This window comes from Microtus ochrogaster, chromosome 7, assembly GCF_000317375.1.
Source record: "Microtus ochrogaster isolate Prairie Vole_2 chromosome 7, MicOch1.0, whole genome shotgun sequence".
Taxonomy (NCBI): domain Eukaryota; kingdom Metazoa; phylum Chordata; class Mammalia; order Rodentia; family Cricetidae; genus Microtus; species Microtus ochrogaster.
In genome coordinates, this window is record NC_022014.1 from 32,945,439 (window position 1) to 32,956,229 (window position 10,791).

The 10,791-nt window shown below is 40.6% G+C and overlaps 1 protein-coding gene across 2 annotated transcripts in view; it reads left to right on the forward strand.

The window, feature by feature from the left end:
- The window catches only part of Map2k4 (mitogen-activated protein kinase kinase 4), a 94,504-nt gene that overhangs the window by 496 nt on the left and 83,217 nt on the right, over positions 1-10,791 (forward strand). The window lies entirely within an intron of this gene.

Below are 10,791 nucleotides of genomic sequence, written 5' to 3' on the forward strand. Positions count from 1 at the left end.
GCCGCCCCCGCGCGCCGCAGTGGGGCCGGCTCAGGGCCATCTTGCGCCTCGCCGGGCGCCTCCGGAGCCGGGCCACTGTGTGGCCCCCCGGTCCCCCAAACTTTGCAGGGTGTCTGCGTGGGCGGGGCGGGGGGTTCGCCAGGCCCTGTGCCACCTGTAAGGTGGGGAGACGGCCATTGGCCCCGGAGAGGCGTTTCGACTCAGGCTGGAGATGTGTGTTCTCCTCTCCTGCAGAAAAGAAAATCAGATAAAAATAGAAGACCGAGTTCGGCTGAAAGGGAGAGAGATTCAGGAAACCGAGTGGCAGAGGTCAAAGTGATCGTGTCTGGGCATCTGAGACAGCTCTCCTGTGATGGCCTTTCCCCACTGGGAGGCCTTAGGAGCTCTGTGTGGGTTTTGACAGGGGATGTTGTGAAAATAACAGGCCCGAGTCCATTATGGACCATTTCTTAAGTTTCCTGGAGGGGTTTTGGGTAATAGCACTATTTTTGAAATAGGTAAGCCCAGAAATCTCTTGATAACTTTAGCAAACGACTCATGTTGAATTATTAGAGTCACTTGGATAGCCTTGGTATCCGTATGACCATAGTTTCTAGTTTTTCTTTTTCTTTTTTTTTTTTTTTTTTTTTTTTTTTTCTCGAGACAGGGTTTTTCTGTAGCTTTGGTGCCTGTCCTGGAATTAGCTCTTGTAGACCAGGCTGGCCTCGAACTCACAGAGATCCGCCTGCCTCTGCCTCCCGAGTGCTGGGATTACAGGCGTGCGCCACCACCGCCCGGCTCTAGTTTTTCTTTTGATTAAAGTCTCCATAAAGAGCTTCTTGTGTCTAGTTAACACGTTATATGTTGACTGTTTCGTGTTTATGATAGCATAGCATGATTCAGGCAGCAGAAACACGATCTGCATTTGCATCCCTCTGGTAAGAACAATTTAGTCTGTGTATTAAACTGTGATAGATAAATCAACAGGACGAGCTCAGCATTCAGAAGATAGAGTCTGTGCAGTCCCCAAGTTAATGAATTCAGATTGAGTTAGCTATTGGATGCCTGCTGTCCTGCATATTACATTATATAGAATACAGGATTGATTTCTTCATGTCACTCTTTTTCTGTCGGCTAAGATAATTTAGGATTATCTTGTCTTGTGTCCTGTCAACAATGGGTGACTTACAGTTTTTTAAAAAATTGTTTCAAGGGTCGAAACATAGCCTAATCTGAGTTCAATCCCTGGGACCTACATGGCAAGGAAAGGACTGATTTCCCTCAAATTGTCCTCTGACCTCTGCTTGAATACACAATAAATAACTCAGTAAAGCAATGTATATATTTCAAAGTTCCCCCCCTCCCTTTTTTTCTTTGAGGGAAGAGGCTGATAGTTTGAAAACCTGCATAATTTTTTTTTTCTTTTTGTTGTTCAGAAAATATTGAGCAACTGCTTAGAGCCAGCACAGTGCTGTTGTGAGTGGATAGAGACCAGTGAACATGGCATTTCCCCTCTGATGGAGCATGTGCCTATGAGAATAGAGAAGGGAAGACATGGAGATAAACAGTAGAGGTGGCTTAAGAAAAATGAAGGCAACAGGCTGGGTTTTGTGTTGGAAGATAACAGGGCAGTCTCCTTGATAAGATGGACAGAGAAAGCCTGTCTGGAAAGAACAGAGATCCGGCCAAGGCTGAGAGAAGAGCGAACGTGAGGGTTCTGCAGGAGAGAAGAGCTCCTAGAAACTCAAGGTCACATGGTCAGGAGTTAGTCTGGTGTTCTCTGTTCTCCTCTATCTCTGCTTTTTGATTTCTAGAATCCTTTTTAAAAGGGAAAAGGGCGGTAAACTGCCTTTGAATTATTGCTTAATTTAAAAGAAGACCTCTGTGTGTGTGTGTGTGTGTGTGTGTATGTTTTGCATGCATATTTGTATGAGCACCACATGCAAGCCTGGTGTTGGAAAGGTCAGAAGAGGTCATTAGATTCCCTAGGACTGACTTTACAGATGGCTGTGAGCTGCCGTGTAGGTGCTGGGAATCAAAGCACAACCACAAGCAACAAGTGTTCTTAACCCCTGAACCAGTTCTCCAGTCCCTGAGTTGTTGTTACTTTTTTTTTAAATCTTTATTGATACATCTTTGATTGATAGAAGAACATGCTGTTATATTTTGTGTTTTGAATCTAATTTGATTTCTTAGAATAAAGAGAAGTGCTTGAAATGTTCAAGGTGTTGTGTAGCATAATCTGAATTAGAAAGCTTGAGCTTAGGCAGCAAATTAGTAATTTTTTTTTTTTATGGTTGTGAGTCTCACTTCCTATTCTTTAGATTCTTTGGATTTATTCTTTTTGAGATGAGGTCTTGCTGTGTTTCCTGGGCTTTCCGTCCCCTCCCCACCCCCATTTCATATGCTTGCTACTCAAAAGACTTCTTTGGAGCTGTTTGTGATCAGGTCCTACTGGCCAGCAGATTCAGTTGTAGGACATATGGATTACACTTTGGCAGGTGTTGAACAGTCTCCTGTAGGATAGGCACCAACCATGCTTGACAAAGGACTTTGTACTGTTTCATGGCTTGACATTTGTGATCAACTGTGGTCCAAAGTTGAATACAATATTTCTTTTATATTGTAATGCTTAATGGCCAGAGCTCTGGAGTCTTGGGTTTGAATCTTTCCTGTCCTCCTCCACCCTACCAGGACTTAAGCTTTCTGTGAGTATATTACTTAGCCTCTCTACGCCTCTGTTTGTTAGTCGGAAAGTAAGAATAATGCTTGTCTTGTAGGCACAAGGAGAATGCACACAAAACATGGGATCTGGCATTCAGTGAGGATGCCATGCATGTTGGCCATCAGCATTCTCTGTGTTCATCCTATTACCTGCGATGATTTCTGTTTCTTTATGCCATGAGTCCCTAGTCCCTTATGACCCAACTTGCAAATTTCTTTTTCTAAACGTTATTATCTGTGGGTTGGACAATTCTTCTAACCTGTTGATCACTGTTTTTCACTATTAAGGGCTCCCATTTTTAGAATTCCAGAGAAGATATTGTTCTACTTCAAACTCTAAATCTTGTTGTTTTCTGGACCTGAGAGTCTCAAATGGTGATAATGTTGCTGTTATGAGGTATTGTTGTAGCTGTAAATGGGCTATGGGTTGTGGGTAGCTGGAATGGGAATTGTAGTAACTCTGGCTTCTTAACAGTCATCTCTTGTTCATTTAGGTACATTGTCACAGAGAAGTTGTACTTCTCATCCGGCCATTTTTAAAACATTCTTCCCACAATCTCAACTAATAGAGAATAGTACCTGATTTTGTTATTAGTCAGACGTTTGTGTTCTCATTCATTCTGACTCATTCTTTTTTTCTTTTGAATTTCCTCATGCCCATATACAGAAGTATAAACATTTACAAACTGAGCATGCCTCCCCCCACCTTCCATCCCTTGATTATTTGGTGACTAAAGCTATCAAAATGTAGATCTGCTTGCCAAGTTGGGTAAATAGTATTATAAAAATGTATTAGACTTTAGGATAAGCTTTCTTTTGAGAAAGAAAAATATTCAAATGAGCTACTATCAAATGGGCTTTTATTCTCAATAATTAGTTGGGAATTGGAAAAATTATTTCCTCAGTAATTTGAGAATTTGAAAAATCATTTTCTTGATAATTTGTCATCATAGACGGATTTAACCAAAACATTTCTTGAATGGTACAGTACTATGTAATAGTGTAATTCTTTAGCTCAAGAAATTTTAGTGAACTTACAAATGGACATTTGTCATCTTAATATGCAAGAGCCCTTCTAGTGGTGGCTTGTAAAAGCCTAGCTGTGTAGCCAAGCTAGTGAAAGCATATCAAAGTGATCAATCTCAAGTGAGTTGGGCATAAAGTCTAGGACCTAATGTTCCTTAAAGTCACCATGGGCATGCTAGAGAATAACATATTCTGGTGAATAAAGTTTGCCAGCTGAGGGTTGAGCAACTTCAACAATGAAAACACAGCAGGATGATTTCTTCTGTGCTAGTGGCTTTACCTTTGCGAGGAACAGTGCCATAGAAACAGGACATCAAAGTTGGGTGAACGCTGGATTTGGACTAGGAAAAACCAAGCCTGCCATATGTTGGCTCTGTACCTTTGGGAAATTACCAGATTTTTTTCTAATTTCCCACAATTTCTTATCAATTAAAACAGAGGATACACAGCTTATAGGCTGTTTTAAGAATCACATTAGGTTATTGCATGTGAAATGCCTTAAATCAAAATATTATAAATGTGTAAATATTAGAAATGATTTTTTTTTTTTTTTTTTTTGGTTTTTCGAGACAGGGTTTCTCTGTGGCTTTGGAGCCTCTCCTGGAACTAGCTCTGTAGACCAGGCTGGTCTCCAACTCACAGAGATCCGCCTGTCTCTGCCTCCCGAGTGCTGGGATTAAAGGCATGCGCCACCATCGCTTTTCTGCTTTAACTGCTAGTCACTTAATATGTAATGAATTTTAAAGATCTCTTAAAAATGTGGGAACGTAAATTTGTTATAAAGACATAAGTACATTGGGGAAATGGCTCAGTCTGTAAATTCATTATAAAGACATAAGGACATTGAGAAAATGGCTCAGTCTGTAAATTTGTTATAAAAACATAAGTACATTGGGGAAATGGCCCTGAGTTTGGATCACCAGTACCCTTGTGAAAAGCTGGGCATGGCAGTATGCATCTACAATTCTAGCCCTGGGGAATCAAATACAGAAGGATTTCTGGAGCTTGCTGGCCAGCAGACTCAGTGAGAGATGCTGTCTCAAAAATGAGTTGGAGAGCAATTGAGGAAGATCGTGTATGTTGACCTCTGGCTTCTACATGCACACACACCTGAATGCACAGATGCACATACACAATAAATTAAAGAAGGTTGTTAAAAAAAATAGAGCCTTAAATTTGAGTAGTTAGGAAACATCATTTTAAAAATGCTTTTTCAAAGTAGTTAGCATAGTTATAATTTATTACGTTTTTATTTATTTATCTAGATTGGGTCTTGCCCTCTATGCTGAACTTACTTGTAATCTTTCTAAGGGTTGAGACTACAGGTGTGTACCAGCATGTCCAGTTTAGATTTCCATTCAGTTCTGAAAAACACTGAGCCATTTGTAAAGCACTTGCTGTACAAGTAACTATAGCATAAATGTACCTCTGATTCTTTTCGTGTGTTGATCTAGACAGTTTTCTTTATCTTCTCCTTAGGTCTTAAGTGTAGGTGTATTGTGTGTGATTAATTCCCACATATTTAACTCTTCGAGTGAGCAATTTATATGTGCCAATTGAAGTAAAGGTATGATAACTTTATTCAGGAACATAAATTTTAAAATGTCATGTATTGTGTCTACTAAGAAAAAGTGGAGATTTAAGATCATTGTGCTGTCTCTTCCCAGCAATATTTAAACGTATAGAACATGAAAATCCTGCCTTTGATTTAGTTTGTGGTTTAAAGAACCGACTTCGGGATTGGGAATGTAACTGAGTTGGTAGAGTGTTGTCTGACCTGCAGGAAACCCTGGTTTCTAGCCTAAGCACCATATAAACTGGGTGTAGTGAATGTTGTGACCCAGCCCTGGGAGGCGGAGGCAGAAGGAACAGAACCTCAGCATTATCCTCCATACATAGTGGGTTCAAGGCCAGCGTGGGATATATAAGACTATTTCAACCACCACCACCACCACCACCAAAAACAAACAAACCAACTATAGATTCTAACTGCAGACAGTGAAGAGTATCAAATTCTATTGCTGCTTGTTTATGCCTGGATAGAGTTTCTTTATATGTACAAGTGGTGTGCACAGGTTGTGAGTACATATGTGTGTGTAAGGATGCATGCAAGTAGAGGTCAGAAATCAACCTTGAGATAGCCACTGTTTTTTTTAAAAAAAAAAGAGTGGGTCTCCCTGGGACTTGAGGACCTTCAGTTAATCTTGATTGGCTATCTAGTGAGCTCCCAGGAGCCCTTTGTCACCTTCTGGGGTTATAGACATATGCCACTTATACCTGGCCTTTTATATAGATATTAAATATTAAACTTGAGACCTTGTGTTTGCAGTGTGTGTTAGTTACTTTTTGTGGTGCTATGATAAAATGCCTTGTCAAAAGCAACTCAAGGAAGAAAGGTTTATTTTGGCCCATAGTTCCAGGGTTCAGTCTGCTGTGGCAGGGAAGTCACAGTGGCAGGAATTTGAAATTGATGGCTACGTTTGTGTCTATAGTCATGAAGAAGAGAGCAGTGAGTGCTTGTATTTAGTTCATGTTCTCCTTTTTATATATACTGTCCAGATTTCTAATGTAGGAATGGTGCCTCCCCTCCCCCAAATGGTGACTTCTCACCTCTTTTAACCTAATCAAGATACTCTTCCACCCAGGTAGTTTTAAATCTCATCAAACTGATAACTGAGGTTAACCATCATACATGGCAACACTTTACTATGTATGCACTTCACTTCTAGCCCCAAACAGCATTTCTTTTACTATTTATTTAATATAACTTGGTACAGATACAGTGAAGTAAATTGGTTCTCCCCTAAAGCACATGTTATGTGCCTTTAAAAATTAGAGCATATTTAATGAGATTAAGTAAGAAATAATGTTTTAGAATACATACTTTGTCACATTTTGTCTAATGTACCTTAGAATGATGACATGGTGAAAGAAATTCTAAGGTCAGCTAAACTGGTGGCACAGTAAAAGGAGCATCAGCCAAAGGCCCAAGATGGGCCTTTCAAAGGAGAAAACAGACCATGTGCAGCTTGATTCTTCGAGAACAGCACATTGCACCCACCACTAGGGAAGAGTGAGCACAGAAGTGGATATTACATGAACCTTTTACATCTCTACTGTATTTCATCCTACTCAAAACTGCTGGAACAATTTTTCTAAAAAGATAAGAAAAGTGCTACAATAGGTATTTGTGTGTGTGCGCGCATGCACACACAGGCACAGGGGTGTGTGTCGGGGCAGGAACATACATAAATGACATGCTCATAGGTATTGAGTATGTATGTGGCTTTGCCAAGAAGTGACATTATTAAGTGTCTCCTGATTCTATTTTATTTTCTGTGTATGGGTATTTTGTCTGCATGTATGTATGTGTTCCATGAGCATGCTTGGTGCCTGGTGCCAGAAAGGACATTAATTCATTGACTACATTTCCTGGGACCGGAGCTACAGATGGTTGTTGGTGCTGGGTCTTGAACTCAGGGCCTTTGGAAGAGCAACCAGTGCTGGTAACCGTGGAGCCATCTCTCCAGCCTCTCTTTGGATTCTTTTGGTAGTATCTCTGGGGCCTGGGTTAGGTGTTTATTAGGAAGTAGTAGTTATTTTAGGGGACGTCAGAGGCTTCAGGACACCACACTGTGCCCAGCAAGAGTTGCAGGTGAGACATTTTATTTGAAAAATGGTGTCTGTTTTTGACCTCAAAGTTGTGCAGATTTTTCCTCCCCAGCAAGCCAGTGATCAGTTTTGCTGGGTGACTTCTACTTCAGTTCAGATATTGTTTGTTAGGAGATCAGAACTCATTGCACAGCTTGATCACCTTCCCCATCTTTACACGCTAGTTGAAAGCCCAGAAATTGTGGAGTTCCTGATCCAGGAAAGAAGCCGACTGGTTCATTACTGGTTTATTATAAAAATATTGCAGAGGAGTAGATGCCTAGGACAAGGTAAGAAGAGAGATCTTGTAGCTTCAGATCATTCCCCAGGTAAGAGAAAGAGACAGACAGACGACATACAGAATGAATGAATGAATGAGTGTGTGTGTGTTTATGTTAACTGCTCAAAAGCTCACTGGATCTTATCTTTTGGAACCTTTAAGGAGACTTCTTGCATATCCTGTGCTCATAGACTAGATGGGGAAACCTAACAAGGCTAGTCTGCTTTACAGTCATGGCCTCTCCGAGCAGCATTCCTCCCTTCAGGTTATGGGCCAGAACTCCTCTGGCATAAGGAAGATCCTACAGCCTATTCTACTGTAGGAGGGGTAGATTGGGAAATACCTCTTTGGGTGCTAGGGATTGAACTCAGGATTTCTGAGCAGATAATATTTCACTTGGAGGCATCCCCAACAGCCAGAGAAATTCAGTGCCAAGGCTGAGAAGTCAGGGAAGATTAGAGTTGTTAGGACTCTGTTGGGGAAGAAAAACTCTTGTTTCCGTGGCCTGCCTCAGGGAGGGAGTTACCAGCCAAAAATTGTAGGTGGAAACCAAAACATACATATCATAGTACCAATGTTGGGTGTGGGGTTGGCCGAGAGTTCTTCCTTGTTGCCCTGCTAAGTGTCTGGGAATAAAAAGAGGAGGGACTTTAAATAGGGTAAGTGGCTCTGATAAACACCTGGAAAGGCTGGAAGGTGCTGTTGGTGTTGCTCATCCAAGGGAGGGAACAGAATAACTGCTTCTGCAGTAATGAAAACCTGCTCTATTTTGGATTATTACTGAACATTTTGATCATTCCAAAACATTCAGGGTCTTACTGAGTCTGATAGAAGATAGGTCTTTACTTAATGTCATATAATTCTAAGTTGTTCATCCTGGGAACCATGCTACATTGAAACAATGTAGTATTCAGTTATACACCCAGAAAGTAGAGAGGATGGCTGTTGGCCACAAGAAAAAAAAAAGAGCAGTCATATATGGATTACAAAATCGAGAGTTTTAAAAACATGGGATGAATTTGATGACTGATGTCTGAGTGATAGAGTAAACCTGGAATTACTAAACTAGGAAAGCTCCCTTTTGGTAATGATGAGAAATAAAACAGAAACAACCCATCAGAAAAGAAGTCTTGTAGAAATTCCTCCTAAGTACAATGAAAATACAGAGTTAGGACAAGTTTAGAGAACTCTGTTTCAGAGCTGTGGTGATGTGCTGTGTAGCTGTGCTGTCAGGCACGCCAGGATCTTGAGGTGAAAGTTGGAAGGTTGCCAACAATAATAATCTTCATGCTTATGCTAGAAGGAAGGATTTGTACCTGGGCTATGGCATGAGCCAGTAAGGAATCTCTGATTTCTTTTATGTTAATATGGCTTTGTGGTATATTTTAGCAGCTCAAAGCCCCTAAATGCTCAGATGAGGAGGCTTTGTACTGTGATACTGCCAGCTCAAAGGAAGGGGAACTGAGATAATTGTATAATTCTGCAGGGGCCAACACACAGTCAGAGCTAAGTTTAACCACACCTTTCAACCCCCTGGGCTCCTGACATTATTTTAACTTTTTTTTTTTTGTTGTTGTTGTTAAATTTTTTTTTAACTTCTATTAATTCTTTGTGAGTTTCACATCATGCTTTTCAATCCTACTTAAATCCCTATACCCTTATTACATCTGCCTCTGCCTTCCCCTACCAAAGCAAGACCAAATTTAAAAGGAAACCAAAAACCAAACAAAACAAAGAACCAAGACAAAAACAAAAACAAAGAAGAATCTTGTTGTGGAAGCTGTAGTGTAGCTGGTGAGTCACACAGTTTACCCTTTAGTTCATACAGCTTTACTTGTGTTCCTTGCTATGAGTCATTGATCTGGTTCTAGGCCTCTGGTTTCTGCTACACTTCCAGTAATGGGCTCTCACTCAGGCTCCTCTTAGGTGTCCTGTGTCATGGGGATTCTGTTGTTTTGGATTTTAACTTTATGTATAAACAAGAAAACTAGAGCTGTTTCATGGAGGACCTACAATGCTGCTGTGATACCCTTCTTTTTATTTACCACTTGTCAAATGCTGCTTGGGTTCTGCTTTTATTTTATAGTATAATCAGGCTTTAAAACTATTATGGACCATCTCCCAACAGTGAATTACAGATTTCTAGTAATGGCCAGTTAAGCGATCTCAGAATCAAGAGGAGAAGTTGAGAATTAGGGGAAAGCCTGGGATGAGCCAGAGCAAGAGGGAGGGGAGGAAATCTTTATAAAGCTTTATTTCCTTTGTAGCCTTATTAGCATTTGGTGCTGTAGGGTCTGGATGGTGCCTCTTTGGAGGAAGCAGAGGTTTACTTGTCTGGGACAGGAAAATAGAAGGATTTTCCTGCATGCAGTAGGGAGATTGAATGGAGGGTCATAAACTTGAGTCCTAAAGAGTAGATAAGGGTGTAAAGAAACAAGGCTTGCAGTGACCAGTTACTATCAAGATTCACCTGACGGCTAGCACTGCTGAGATGGAAGACTTAGTGTAAATGAACGGCAGGATGGAGTTTAGGAAATAGTAGAAGCCTCATACTGAACAAATGTGTGTATTAGTGGGAATGCACACATTGTAAAAGAGAAGGTATTGGGCTTCCTTATTGTTTTACTCCAACCATCTGCACAAGCTCTTTGAGTATGAGCCCATTGATGCACTGGGGACTAACTTGCTGACTTGCCCAAGTCTTTCACACAGACACACATGGGGCGTGAAATGATTTAGCTAGAATAGTTTTTAAAAAGCATATTTGATTGATATTTTTGAAAAGTGATAGAATCACCAAGGAAATGGTGAAATACCTTGTTGAGTTAATTATCCTTTGCTCGTCAGTGGCTGCAAGTCTACAGAGAATGAGAAGCAGTTCTAAGAAATGAACAGTTGAGGGCTCAGTAATCAGACACTTAGTTATCTCATCCAAAATTAGGTAAAACGAGCAAGTTTATAGTTATGCATCAAGCCCTTCAAAACCTTCAATTGAAAAATTCTGGATTGGTGGCAGAACTTAAAGCTTTAGAAATTTTGTTTAGCACCCATTTAGGTTAGTTTTAATGTGGTCCAGTAAAATTGGTGATAGTTCACCATTCTCAGCCCCAGCTTTTTTTTTTTTTTTTTTT